The sequence below is a fragment of the Xyrauchen texanus genome, chromosome 38 (assembly GCF_025860055.1).
Source record: "Xyrauchen texanus isolate HMW12.3.18 chromosome 38, RBS_HiC_50CHRs, whole genome shotgun sequence".
Taxonomy (NCBI): Eukaryota; Metazoa; Chordata; class Actinopteri; order Cypriniformes; family Catostomidae; genus Xyrauchen; species Xyrauchen texanus.
The window spans coordinates 19890834-19905685 of record NC_068313.1 but is presented as its reverse complement, the minus strand read 5'-3'; the positions used below and the strand labels follow the sequence as shown (position 1 = coordinate 19905685).

The window sequence follows — 14852 nt, the reverse complement described above, 5'->3', positions numbered from 1 at the left end:
CATTACATGAACAGGAACTAAACTTTTCAAAATAAATGACATGGAATGCATGAACCAACACATTAAATATTACATGATATCTCTCAAAGGACAGCCACTGAACATGCCAGATTATCTTGTCATATGTCAAGCCACTGATTACTAAGCTAAATGGCAAAGATGTATGACTGTAAAATTGTCATCACAAATGTGCAGGCAAATACCTGGGTACACCTGTATGGTTTTTATGAGAACTGACTTGAGAGCTTAATTACACTTTAGCAATGATCTTACGCATTGTTGTATCCAGGGTGGTCCATGTCGTGACACACTGCAGCAGTCATTAAAATGCCCAAATCTGTAAGTGTAAGCTTTTTCTGGAGGCCATACACACACAAAGCGATCCACTTTTACTGTCCCAGAGTAATTGCTGTGCTAATTGCTATGTACAAAAGAGAATTCTCACCTAGAGGTTGCAGACGTGGATCATGCCATACATCATCAGATGCAGAAACAATGGTGAAAATTATGGAAGGGGTTGGTATAAATGGAATCGGCATCATTAAAGCTATTATGCGTGAAGCTGTTACTTTATTTAAATTGGAAAATTCAGGAATTCAAGCAGAAGTAAAAAAACGTTTTTGGTCATATGTGACCAAAAGGGGTCATATGTGAGGAATCAAAACTTCCTACCATTCCAAAAAGAGTATTTATTTATTTACAAAAAGTAAGTCCAGCAAAACACTGCTCATTTCATATGCGAGGAGAGGATTTACATAGATTATCTTAAAGTTGCTGTAAGTGATTTTTTTTATGAAATGGTTTGCAGAAAATTTTCCTTCTCCCTGAAATATTAAGATATCACTGAAATAAATGTCTGAGATATCTCACTGGTCTCTGTGTCAGCACTAGACTGTTCAAACAGCAAACCAAAAAGTTATCGTGGGCCATGGACACATTGCTACATCAGCCAATCAGAAGTCTTCAATGTGCTTACTGCCCAATCATTTTGTGCATTTTCTTATTGTAGAAGTTGATGCAGATCATTCAGGTTTAAAGGGATAATTCACCCAAAAATGAAAATTCTCTCTTGATTTACCATCCTGGCATCCCAGATGTGTATGACTTTCTTTCTTCTGCAGAACACAAATAAAGATTTTTAGAAGAAAAATTTGGCTCTGTAGGCCCATACAATGTAAGTGAATGGGTGCCAAAATATTTAAGCTCCAAAATCCAAAAGGTGCATTTAAGTAATCAATATGACTCCAGTGGTTAAAATCCATGTATTCAGATACAATATGATAGGTGTTGGTGAGAAAAATATTTTTTAGTTAAGTAATTTTTTAACATAAATTCTCCTCCCGTCCCATTAGGGGGCGATATGCAAGAAGGATGTGAATCACCAAACACAGAAGGAGAATGTGAAAGTGAAGTGGAGATTGAGCAGGGAGGAGAATTTATTTAAAAAAAGTACCTGCATATTGATCTGTTTCTCACCCACACCTATCATATCACTTCAGACGATATAGATTTAACCACCAGAGTTGTTTGGAGTACTTTTATATTGTCCTTATGTGGATTTTGGAGATTCCAATTTTTGCACCATTCACTTGCATTGTATGGACCTACAGAGCTGTTTCATTCTTCTATAAATCTTTATTTGTGTTCAGCAGAAGAAAGTCATACACATCTGGGATGACATGGGGGTGAGTAAATGATGAGAGAATTTTCTTTTTTGGGTGAAATATTCCTTTAATGCCATCTTCAGATTCATAATGGTTGTCAGCTGAGAGCGCTATTTTGCTACTGCCGTGTTTGCCAACCTTGAGAAGACGTAGTGATGCTATACTGTTCTCAATGCTATATTTGGAGGGCTGTGTTTGGAAATAAATAATGTGTCTGATTTATGGCTTAGTCTTGTGGAAGTTCCAGAACGGCTAAAATCGCTTACAGCATATTTAAGGCCGAACAAACTCCATGCAAGTATTGCAAAACAAGCTTGATTTTGTGCATTGTTGTGTTCCAAAGTGTGCCAGACAGTTCATAACTCCACATTAGTATAAGTTGCATTCTCAAAATGGCCACGAGGTGTGCAATAGCTGTCCGCTTCTATGGTGAGTTTTCTCTTACAAGCCTACTATTGTCTTGGTAAAGCAACAGTTTGATGAGAATATTGCTGAGAAAGTAAGTTACAGTAAATATATTTATGGCAATAATATTAGTGATGCACCGAAATGAAAATTCTGGGCCGAGACTGAAAATTCAGGATGCACTTGGCCGAAAACCGAAAAGGACTTTTTTTTATATATAATTGTATTAATATTATACTTTTAATTAATTTTTGGACAAAATTGGACAAAAATATATTATAACAATATTAAATATATTTTTCTTTATTCAGTTCTTTAACAATCAAATTTAACAGATTGTGTTACAGGGGTGTTATCCAATAAATGTAATGTTATAGAAAACTATAATGATATGCAAAACAGCAGTCAAGTAATGAACTTAGCAGATCTAGGCTAGCATCTTGCAAATACAAAAAGTTTAAATATGCTACACAGTGATTTAATGAAAACAACAGGCAGAACACAGAACGGTAGAGGGCCTCTATTCTGTTTATGTAAACAAATTTCCACTTTAATATAAAACTATTGTGCAAAACAGCAGTAATAGAACTAAAACCAAACTCAAATGTAAACGACAGATGTATCATCAAGTGAAGAACAAAGTTTTGCAGGGCTAAACAAATTTTAATGTAATTGGACTGCTTTCTATTTAAGTAAAAGTGGCAGTTTTCTCTTAAAGAACAAAAATTGCTCAGCTTTCTGGCAAGCACTGAATAGTCTTTCTCTCTGTGCTGGTGCTTGGGCAGATAAATACCTGCGTGCAATCCGCACAAGCAATGGAAAGCAATCTTTGTTCATGCGCCAGTAGTCAAGAGGATTGTCGCATTCGCAATATGAGCGTGAAGCGATCGACTGTGTTCCGCAACTGATTTTGGGTCCTTGAATAACGTATAACGTGCGAGGAAAGGCACCCAGTGGACTTTCTGGTGCCCTCCTAAGGAAAGATGGTGCCCTCCTAGGGAGTTGGTGCCCTATGCAGACTGCGTAGTATGTGTACAGGTTGCGGCGGTAATGCTTATTAGTATTATATAGTATTTCCATACCGCTGATATTGGCCTTTGCTTGGCAGCGCCGTGATTATGAAACCTGAACACTGAGGTGCAGGGAGGCATATATATCGGCTCATATTTTCTGCCTTTTTTCTCTTTCGGCTAAAAAAAAATAAAATTTTCGGTGGCCGAAATTTCAGTGCATCCATAATTAATACTTCCAGTTTAATAGCACAGACTTTTGAAGTTATCTCTGTTGCCCCGTTTGAGTATTGAGGTCTGTTTCCAGCTGAGTAACTCAAGGATGCATGTTCTACTGGAATGGGCTTTGACAATGTGGTATAGAGTATAGCTCATTTAATATTATTTCCTTTAAGATTGTAAGAATTATATTAAATTATATTAAGATTATAAAGTTATATTGTCTTACCAGCCAGTGTTTGAGAGTGATAGGGTTCATGTTAAACTCCTTTACAAGATCTAATTTGTGATACATGTACTCTAGGCAGCTCAGCATCTGACAAATAGGCACAGTAAAGTCACTATCAAAGGTCTAAGAAGAGCTTGTGTGAATATAGCAACCCAAAAACCATTTCATCTCAAAAAAATTTAATTTCAACAAGCCGACTCATTTCATTGTGCTCCCAGTGCTCTGGTTTCTTCAGAGCTTCAGTGGTCTCTTGAGAAAGCAAGTACCGAGGACATTTCTTAAATTTCTTTCCATCATATGAAATATTTTATTTGCATGGAAAATTCATTCTGAAAAGAAAGTGGAGTAGTCATTTAGATATATTGTTTCTTGTTGGAAAACAAGCCACGCCTTTCTGCCATAATACCACTCTAGATCGATAAGTAGATAAACTGTTAAGCTCATGTTGATTTCACTGGAAAGCATGTTCTTTCACTTACCTCCCACCAGCACTGGACGACATCTCATCTCACAGATTCTTCAGGTCGTTTTTGTATTTTTCAATCTCCACAACTTTCAAACCCTCCACTGTAGAGAATGCAGATGAAGAAAATGTGAGAGGTGCTTCAATATACAAAACTTGACACCACAATGCCAGGGTGATTGCGGGTGGTTGCCAGGCCATTGTTATGTGGTTGCTAAGATGTTCTGAGTGGTTTTTAGCATGTTGCTCTGCAGTTGTTAGGATGTTTTGGGTTGCTAGGGTGTTTCTAAGTGGTTACAAGGGTGTTCTGGGTAGTTGGGACTAAATGTCTATGATATTCTTGTCCCCATATGGCTATGTTACCTCTTCAATAGGATTTTCGTAAGTCTGAGCACTTGGAAAATTAATTGCACACCTTGCCTCAACAAGATACACAATTAGAGGTAGCCTATCATTCATAAAGCACAATGGTGCAGACAGGTTTAGGAGGGTTACTTTTGAAATGTATTCCACTACAGATTACAGAATACATGCTAATTTGTAACATTAAAATCCCAGGATATTCCATGAGATTACTCAAGGTCAGAAATGTAATCTAAATACTTTGGATTACTTCTTCAGCACTGGTAGAATTTTTCACTTGTTTTGACTATAAAAACTCTGCCAGTACAATAAGACAAAATACACATGTTAAAAATACATTGTCTGAAAAACCTAAATATCTTATGCAGAGTTGTTTCTAAAACAAAATAAATAAAATTGATCTTGTTTTAAGGATTTTTAGATATTTGTATTACTACCAAGAATAAAAAAATGTCCCTAATATCAAAGGTCTTACTAGAAAAAATAAATTATGATCCAATGTGAATATTCTTGATAAAAAAATATGATTGTGTCGGGTAACGTGTGCTTGTAAAATGTCTAGAAATAGCATTGTATCTTAGCATAAAGCTGACAATTTACAAAAGGTTTATTTCTATTTCTTCTGCTCCAAACTTACTTCAAACGTACTTCAGTGTCTGCTTGTATGAATGTAACACATCATAAGAAAGTGTTTCACCACTGTTCAAATGCACTTTGGATCACATCATTTATGTGTATAAATGATTTCCATCTGAAAGGACAAAATATTAAATGAAACAAATGACAATAAGATGCAAAGTAATCTCTTCAGTAATCAAAATACTTTTTGAATGTAACTATATACAGTTACTTATATTTTGTATTTTAAATACCTAATCCCATTACATGTATTTCGTTACTCCCCAACCCTGGGTGTGGTTTTAGTTATGCCCCAAAGTTTAATATTTAGGGTTAGGGTTTCCTATGTCTGAGCAATAAAAAGCTAATAGTGATACTTGCCTTAGCATACACAACTAATAATACTAATACAAAACAAGATGAACATCATATGATCATCATGTCTTTCTATCAAACAATGCCAAGCTTATTTTTAAAAACGTATTTAACATACCAGAATATTTGTAAAGGAAAGCTAACAGTCAAACTTTATCATTGCCAATACATACATTCTACTCTTTTCTCCAAAATAGGCAGCCTGTTGGTCACTTCCATTTTCAGTTAATTGATCTTGAATGCTCTGTATAATGGAAGAAAAATATCATTTGGCCTGGTTTCAGGACAGAATCTTCTCAATGATTGTTCATGCATCTCCTATCTGTGGGAAAACAAATATGTCTGTTACCTGTTGATTTGCTCCACTACCTGCGCGAGCACATACTGAAACATATCTTCCTTTTCTGTGGAGATAAATATGCAGGTTGTAAATCAATGCAGAGTAACTCTTGGCTCAAAACAGTGGTGTTAATGTTAATGGACACAAAAATAAAATCTACATGAAAAAACTACAATAAAATTAAACTGAAACTGAAAACACTAAAAGTCTAAAACTAAACACATAGTAACAGAGTGAAAACTAAATGACAACTGCAAGTTTAGTGGAAAATTAATATAAGGTAAAGAAGTTGTAATGTTCTAAATGTCATAACTAAGAACCAAAAAATTTGCAAAAAGTGTAAGATGATGTACATTACCCCTCAACTGGCCAGTAGATAAAGGAATTACTTTGTACAGGGAGCTGAAAGGACAGAATAGGACAATTAACTAACATACTAAAATGAAAATAAACATACTGTAATTACATACTGTATACAAACAAGTGCAAAGCTGCTTTTTACTAGGGGGTGTTGGTCGGCATTGTAGGATCAATGGACACAAGAGCCCCTTCAGGGTCCTCCATCATTATGGTTGTGTTCCTATTGAAGAAATAAAATAGAAACTGAAATGAAATCTATGGATCTATTAAACATCTGACTCCATACAGAGCTGTTTTCTCAGGTACCCGAGCATCCAGAACACAATAGAGAACTCCTTTTTTCTATCACCATAGGTTTTCAAGATGGAGTGAGATGTTAATTAGTGATGATGTCACAGTGATAAACAAACCTGGGGTTGTTGGAGGAAGAACACAGAAGTTCCTTGATGTCACATGGACTGCAGTTACAACTAAACAGCAACTAAGCATGAGGACAAATAAGGGTGTGTTGTCAGCATTAGACCGGCTGTATTTGCTGTCATAATTGTATGAAGTACAATGAGAAAACAGCGGCCTCAAGTTACTGCAGTCAATTATATGAATTGAATGAAGAATAAGGTGTTGCAGCAGAGGCAGGTATGGTAGACATTCTTTGATCGGCAACAGATTGTGTACTACAGTTGTCGTATGTCACTCTCAATGTCCTCTTGGCCTCTCTGACCGAACCTTGGAGGTTGTGTGAGCTTCACCATAGAAATGTCAAAGCTCTGCCACAGACATTTTTACACATGAACATTTTTATAAATCTATAATTGCTATATGGAGGAAGAGCACTACTAATTGTTCTTCAGACTTTGGGAAAATGTCTCTGGGAAACACAATGTTGAGAACAAATATGGTCACCAAGTGTCACAACAGAATGCAGTGTCAGTTACACCTGTGGAACACGCCTTCTTTAGCTTTATTTTTAACCTGTGCACACTGACTTCCCTGCACTCTTCTTGACAGCCAAACTGTTTAACAACACTTTTTCAATGGCTTTTATTGAGCAATGTACAGTACAGCTTATGTTTTGGGTTTTGTGTATTGGAGACTTTTCAGTTAAAATTAGTTTTTTTATTAAACTGAATAAAGTCTTTGATTTAGATGGATCACATTGTCCTTGGTTGTCTGATACTGATACAATGAAAGAAAAAAAAAGAAAAAAATATGAATTATTTGAAAGTGTTTAAGTGCAGAAATTGTTAGCTTTGCAAAGTGCAAAATAACAAATATCACAAAAATGAAATGGAGAATTATTTGATGTGTGAAAAATACTCGCTGTCATTCTCTTTGTCATGTCCAACATCCCTACTGAGTTTATTTCAAGTGTCTCAGAAATTATGCACAGCTTCATGTCATTACCAAAATGCAGGTTTTAGCAGCCTTATCAACAGTTCTCTGTGTTAAGCAAACAACATCTAGACTGGTGAGATATTCAACAAAACTGCACTGCAGTTAATTACATTTAACTTAGCCTCGATTTCAGACACAGCAATGGTCTTATAATAACCACTGACCTGCAATTGAGATTTTTTTTCCAAGTCTGATTAACATGAGTTCATTTAAACAATATCACCTTCTGCACTTTGACATCTACATCCAGTTAGATGGTTTTAGGGGCATAGAAGGAGAATCCAGACCCCATGCTGACAGTCTCACCAACAGAACAAACTATACGTGCTCTCTCCTCCCTTCCATGTACCCCTAACCAGGAGCAGAGCCACCTAAAACCAGTGTTCAAGTCAGGCCTGGTTCCAGATCAAAATCACTGAGGGTGCTTCTGAAAATAGTGGGGATGATCTGTATAAAGTGGAGATGTATCATAATTACAAATGTTTTAATATATTAAATGCTAAACACAATGTAAAGAAAATGTATTTTTTTTTATGTACAAAACATTTATTGTACATTAACAATAAAAACAAATTTTCCCAACGATCTGTCGCTGAAAATGACGCACCTGCAGATTAGGACATATTGATTTATAAAATCAGTGTTTGCTGGGATTCAAGAAAATCTGCTTCCCAATTTACAGTATTAGTCTTACATATTCAATTGAGCAGGGGTGTACGATTATTTTGGTACAGGGGCCACATACACCATTAAGTAAAACATGGATGAGAGAAGATTAAATTCTACAAAGTTGTATCTTTTAAGCCTAGAAGTAGAAGTGCACTCATGCACTCAATGAATGATAAAAACATTTCTGAAGTTCATACAGACTGGTGGGACCATTCTGCAATTGCTTGAAGTTTTACTGCTAATTTTCTATCATGTGTTGGTAAAACTGATTAAAGGCTGATTAAAATGATTAATTGATTATTTTACTATACTTCAATGAAGTGGAAATTTAGTATTCAATTTAACACTACATCAGGTTTTAAAGGTAAAATTAAATATTTGGAAAATAAATTATAAAAGCTTATTTTAATGTTTGCCACAAAGTGGACCCATTTACTTGTTTATTCTGAAATTATTATCAACCTGTTGGGTCATGATGTGAGTCTCGTCAATGTTTGGCATCCCATTCAGCACACAACTGAATTAAACAGGCTGCATGACACTGAGAAACGATTACTGCCAGAGTAACATTCACATACAGGTGTGAGGGACTTTAGCATTTCACAAATAACACAAAGAAAAAACATTTTCCTCTCTCACTTGGTTCTGCTCGCGTTTCCCCTCCATGCAATATAGAGCGCTATGTGTTTTTTGCGAAGAGAGAGAATGCACTCGCATGCATGGTTTCCAGATTGCATAAATTAAGTATGACATAATAATAATAATAATAATAATAATAATAATAATAATAATAAGTTTTATTTATATAGCGCCTTTCCAGAGCTCAAGGACGCTTTACAATAGACAAGCAACAATAAAGGCAGAGGACAAAGACAGCAGACAAAACAACAGCAGGTAGATAACAGTGAAGGTACAGAAAATGAGAAGGTTAGGTAGATGGGGCAGCACCCAGCGAAAAAAAAAAAAAAAATACAGTACAACTTAAGAGTTATAAGAGCATAAGGCGAAATATGTCCTATTTGTGCATGTATAAATCTCTGATTGAGTTGTTGCATCTATTATCTGGCAACCCTGCTGCATATTAAAAGCTTGTGGGTATGCCATAGATCCCAAAGCCAGATAAATGAAAGATCTAATAAAAAATTGGCTAATTGATTAATTGGCCCACGGGCAGCAGTTTGCCCTGGTCTGCAATTGAGGGTGCTCAAGTTTCGTTTGAGGGCGCTTAGCCATATCTTTTCTAACTCATATTAATGATGGGGTGTGTTCCATTCAGATGTGATCATCCCTATACCCTATTTCCTTCAAATACTTTACCCTGCATTTTGAGAGCTTCGATGGGCTGAAAGCTTTGGGGCTCAAAAATAGTGGTCATTTGGTCATTTTATTCAAAATTGTGTTTGGAATGACACTTCAGCTTGACTAGCTTTATTATTCTACAATCAAAAAAGCCCTGTGAAGGCATAATTTAAGCCAAAATACCCTAGACTACATTACATTTACAGAATGTTTCAATGAGCTACAGAGTCTGTTTTTGAATGTTTGTGATTTCAAACTTCAATTGTCAAACATACACAAGCATTTTAATCTGCTTTAAGATGCCCTCTTCTTTCTTTCTTTTGTACTCTCAGTACTTTTGTCCCACACAATATAACATATCAATATCTTCTTTTTCCTAACCACCTAAGCTAAGTTATGTTTTGTAATGTAGGGCAAATATGCAGTCATAGCAATGAATAGTATAATACAAGTTTTTGTTCGACAGCCCTTTTATACAAAGAATAAAGCTTAACAATATAATGCCTACATATGAAAATATATGAAATAATAGTGAGAAAATTATATATTTTAAACCTGTTTAAACCTATTTTTCTTTAAAATAATGACATTTGAAACACTTGTTGTTTGAATTCAATAAATACTCATTTTGAATTATCAGTTACAATATAATCACTTTTGCTAATTTTACTTAATCAATATGAGCAAATATTTCACGTAAAAACGATGAGTATATCAAAATACGAAAGTAGCTGTTTTAGAAATTATATTACAAGGTCTTCTACTTCCAGAAGAGCATGAAAACCCACTAGGAGACAGTAGACATCTCATACACATTGTGATGATGATGTAGAAGCTTTAGAAAGTCATACATCAAATATGATATGTGTGGCATTATAGGGTTAAAAAAAATATGTAATTTGAAACAGGAAGGCAAAATGGTCCTATAAGAGGGCTGGGGCCCTCATAGTCACAAGGACCAGTTGAAGGGCCTTGAATAAGCTGTGGGGCCCACATATTTAAGCATATGTAAGCATTGTTTTAAGTCAAGGGCCCCTGGTCACTGGCCCTTTTGACCCGGTCCGTAATTCACCTATGGGTAAATATCTTTTGTTATAATAAATGTAAAACAATAGAAGTCAATGGTATGTCCCCACTTAGAAAGCTAAATAACAATAACATTTGATGTACTTCTTAAAATTGTACTCTAGGCCAAGTGAATTATTGTAATTATTCAGATGGAGAATGTATTTGACATAAACGGATGGCACAAAGTATTTTTGTATTTTTAAGTAAAAAATGTATTTTTTTTATATGGTTACAAAAATAAGCGCTCATAGAGGTACAATATAAATCCCCTGAAGGTCAACTACAGGTGGCACATATTGACACTTGATAAAAAACAATTACCAAAAATTATTTCGGACAACACTGATGTACATATAAAATGACTGTATTTACTCTCAATTCCTCTCAAATCATGGCAAATAGTCACTCTGTCACCTGAGACTTTCTTGGATAGTGTCTAAAGACAAGCTGAGACACAGCCTTGCAGCATGCCATATTTATTTTTGACTGTGTATCTTTATCTGTGTGTTATTAAATGTGTCTATTCATAGCATTGCTGATTAAATGTTTGAGTCAGAATATAGCAGTCTTGTCTGAGTGGTGTCAGCAGTTCCTCGTTCTCCTTCATATGCAGGCAGTGGTCCCTCACCGTCTCAGGTGCCCAATGGAGATGGACAAATGGAGTGAGCAGGAGAAACCTGCAGGTATTGAAGGACCCTGAATGTAATTCACTCTCCACTTTTGTCAAGGGGACAATTACTACAGTGAAAAAGTGCCCAACCCCCTTGATTTCTGTTGTTGCTGTTGTAATCATTTAATTTAGTAGACCTGGGCTTTCGTTGTCCCTCTCACTTATTTTATCAGCACACCCTGGAGTTATGTCTGAAAATATTACGGCTCTTTATGCAGCATAATTAAAACCTGAACTTAATGAGATTTGTGGGTCTTCAGTGGAGTAAAACTATGCTCTACAAAATAACATTTTCTCTCTAATGGATAGTGAGATCTCTGAGGTCAAACTATTGGTCTATCTAATGTTATACAGTGGAGTCCAAAGGTCTGAGACCAGATTGCAAATTTAGGATTTAGGAAAGTTTCAGGATTTTGAAACATTTTAAACAGAAATGATAGGACGTAAAATGAAGAAGAAGATGCTGTATAAGGCACTTTTTCTAACTCCCAAATAAAATGTAAGCAATTTTGTAGCATTGACCAAGTTATCTCCTTTCTACAAAAGTTCAGATCATCAGCTTTTGCACAAACTTGTGGAGTTCATGCCAGCTCAAATATACACTTTTATTAAACCAAAAAAGGGGACATATCAAATACCAAGAAAATGCTGCAATTCATGCATGCTCAATTAAGTATTGAGAAAGTATGAAAGTAAACATTGGTAAATGAAATGACATATCTGTCACCATAATGAGCCTTAATGTCCCCTGTGTCCCACTCAGATAGAGCAACAGATGTTCTGGTCAGCTGAGGAAAGAACAAAGGCTAAAACCCTTCCGCTCACATGAATTTAAACAATGTGCAATCTCAGAAACATTGGATTACGAACATTATTAGCATAAATTGAATTCAAATTTAAACTAAAATTTCTGCCTCAGTCAGGTCTGCAGTGAAGTAATGACATAATTGTCATTTGTTGTTAGAACATTAACAGCCCCAGCAAACGTGGTATGGAAGTGTGAACTGTGGAAACAAGAGTAAACCTGTTCACCAACTCCTTCCTCTCTAATCTCATCCCTGAGGGGCCAGAAAAGCTTCCAATATCTTCATTCTCTGAGTCTCATGTGCCACTGACTACACTCCACAGTGGAAAGTGATTAGCAGCCCACCCAGAGGGGCTTTTTTGCTAACACAGGGGCATGACTTTGATAAGAGCACCACAGACTGGACAGACCATAATGTGTATAATAAGAGATGCAGGGCTCAACAATAAAAATGTTTTCTGCTGGCCTGGTTATGCCCTGCTCACTTTTTAACTGGTACGATCACTAAAAATAATATATATAAATAAAAAATATATATAATTATATTTCATCTATACATATTTTCATGTGATCATTAGATCCTAACTTAATATGTAACCATAATTAAAATGAAACATTTGAGGGTTTAAGATTAATTTTAATTCGTAGTTATTTTTTTCCTGAAAAATGAAGAAAAAAAAAAAAAAAAAAAAAATACTGTGCCTCAGTGGTGATTTCAAACATTGAACTGTTTGTTTGAAATTAACTCAACCAATGGGATGAGTTTGGGCTGGAACTCTCTGGTCGACCAATGAGAGATGGAGGGTGTATTCGGAAATGTATTTTAATTGTAATTTATTTTGCAATTCTTTTCGGTGATGCCAGTGTTGCAAAAATGACACGCTTCAGCTTTGAAAGGTTTTTAATATGCAATAATAGCTGGAAATTAAACAGCTTTAATGTAACTCCCTGACAGCTAATTAATCGAATAGTCAAGATTACAATTACAGCTGCCACAATATTAGCGAAGGACTGGCACATTAGAGCATGATTTAAAAGATGGTGACAGGAAAAGCTTTTACAACTATCTGAAAAAGAAAATCACATCTCAGGTAATCAGAAATGCATTAGTTTGCTGCTTATCAGGGGACAAAAGAGAGGAGTCATTCATATTTCAATAATAAAGGATCTAAGAGAAAGACATTATCTAAGCTTCATGACTGTTCAGTTTATGGCTGTGAGTCTGTGCAAGATCTGTGCAGGAATATGGAAAACTCCTCCATTAGGCTTTTTTCATCTTCTCCCATTGCTTTTCAGCATCCTTAATGTTTTATCCTCTCTCTTTGTACTTGAACGTCTTCTTAAAAATTAATTTTCTCTCTCTCTCATCCTATGTTTTTCTCCTCAAGAAACCTACAGAAAACAATGACTTTTAAAATTTCTCTGACCTGCAAAGTCAAGGAATACAACCGCTGGCTATGCCCACACTATACTGACTTCAAATTCCACACAAAATATCCTGAACTGCTGATAACTGTGCAAAATTATGCATTTTGCCTACAACAATATACTCTCTAAAGATGTTGCTTAAGGCAGTTCTGCTATTATGCAAAGCACACATGAATTTATAATATTCTGCACTCAATGTAGAAGAGTAATGAGTGAGTGCCAAATTGGTTAGATTTGATTTGTCATTCTGCTTTATTCAGAATCAGACGTAGTGATTTGGGGTTCTGCTGGTTTGATTAATATCTTAGAAGAGTGAATATACTCCAATCAAATTTCATATGAGCCTTGATTGCAACCATTCTGCATAATCACCACTTATACATAACTCCTCTGACTATGGGCTAGCTTAAGTAGGCTACTAGTGTTTAAAAGGAAAAGAAGAGTGATGGATTTGCTAACACTTGAATAGAAAAATCTCACGTTAATTATTTAAATAGTAGCCAACCGTAGAGTGCTTTGTATGGGAACATTCAGATTACAGCACTATTAGCACCATCATCTTTCAGCTATCACAAAACTTTACTGCTGCACTTCCCTCATACTCATTCTTAGACTTACAGTAAACAGATGTAACTTGTTCTTAAAGCTTGAATATACTGCATTTGTCTTAAAGGAATAGTTCATCCAAATATGTAAATTCTTACATCATTAAGCTACTTATTACCTCCCAATCCATATGAGTTTCTCTCTTCTTGAGAACACAAACAACTACTGCAGATATCAGGGAGAATGTTGGGGACTCGTGAGGGCCTCAGTCACCATTCACTTTCATTGCATTTTTCTTCCATTTAGTTGTTTTTTCATGACAGAATGATTGCAAAATGTCTTCTGTTTCACAATGCAAGACATCTAATTGGATAGTTGACCAATGATAAAGAAGTTATGATGGTTATGTTGAAAATTGTCACTTGCAAAGACACCCCTGATGCTTAGGTCCTATGCCAACACATATAAGTGATCCTTGACAGGGATGCACAGCACTTTAAAAAATGCATCTTAAAAAGGTTGTTTGCTAAACAACTGCACATAATGTTTAGGGGGAAAAACTGGTTTGTGCACATTCTAACATTACATAAATTACTCAAAGTGAAATTCCCCTATTCAATTAAAACCAATAATCAAAACATGTGTCCCACGATGTTGTATTGATAGATAGTAATATGGCAGCCTCTAGTGGCTATAAAGTGTCAATAATCTAATACTGTTCTTGCTTTGAATCCAGTGTCTCTTTGTAGAAGTGTTTTCCTTCATTTAATTATTCAATTAATTATTCAGGGAAAAGGTGATATTATTTGAGTGATACATAGTCATTTTATTAAATGTCAATTTTTTTAAGATTTCAAGAATCAAATTCTTTATTTAAAATGAATGAAAATAATTTTAACACTAAATACAGTTATATTTTACCCAGA

General features: G+C 35.3%; 1 pseudogene; it reads right to left on the bottom strand.

Moving 5' to 3' along the window:
- Positions 1-3607: 3607 nt before the first annotated feature.
- LOC127631672 (high affinity cGMP-specific 3',5'-cyclic phosphodiesterase 9A-like) lies at positions 3608-7733 on the bottom strand (annotated as a pseudogene).
- Between the last annotated feature and the right edge of the window lie 7119 nt (positions 7734-14852).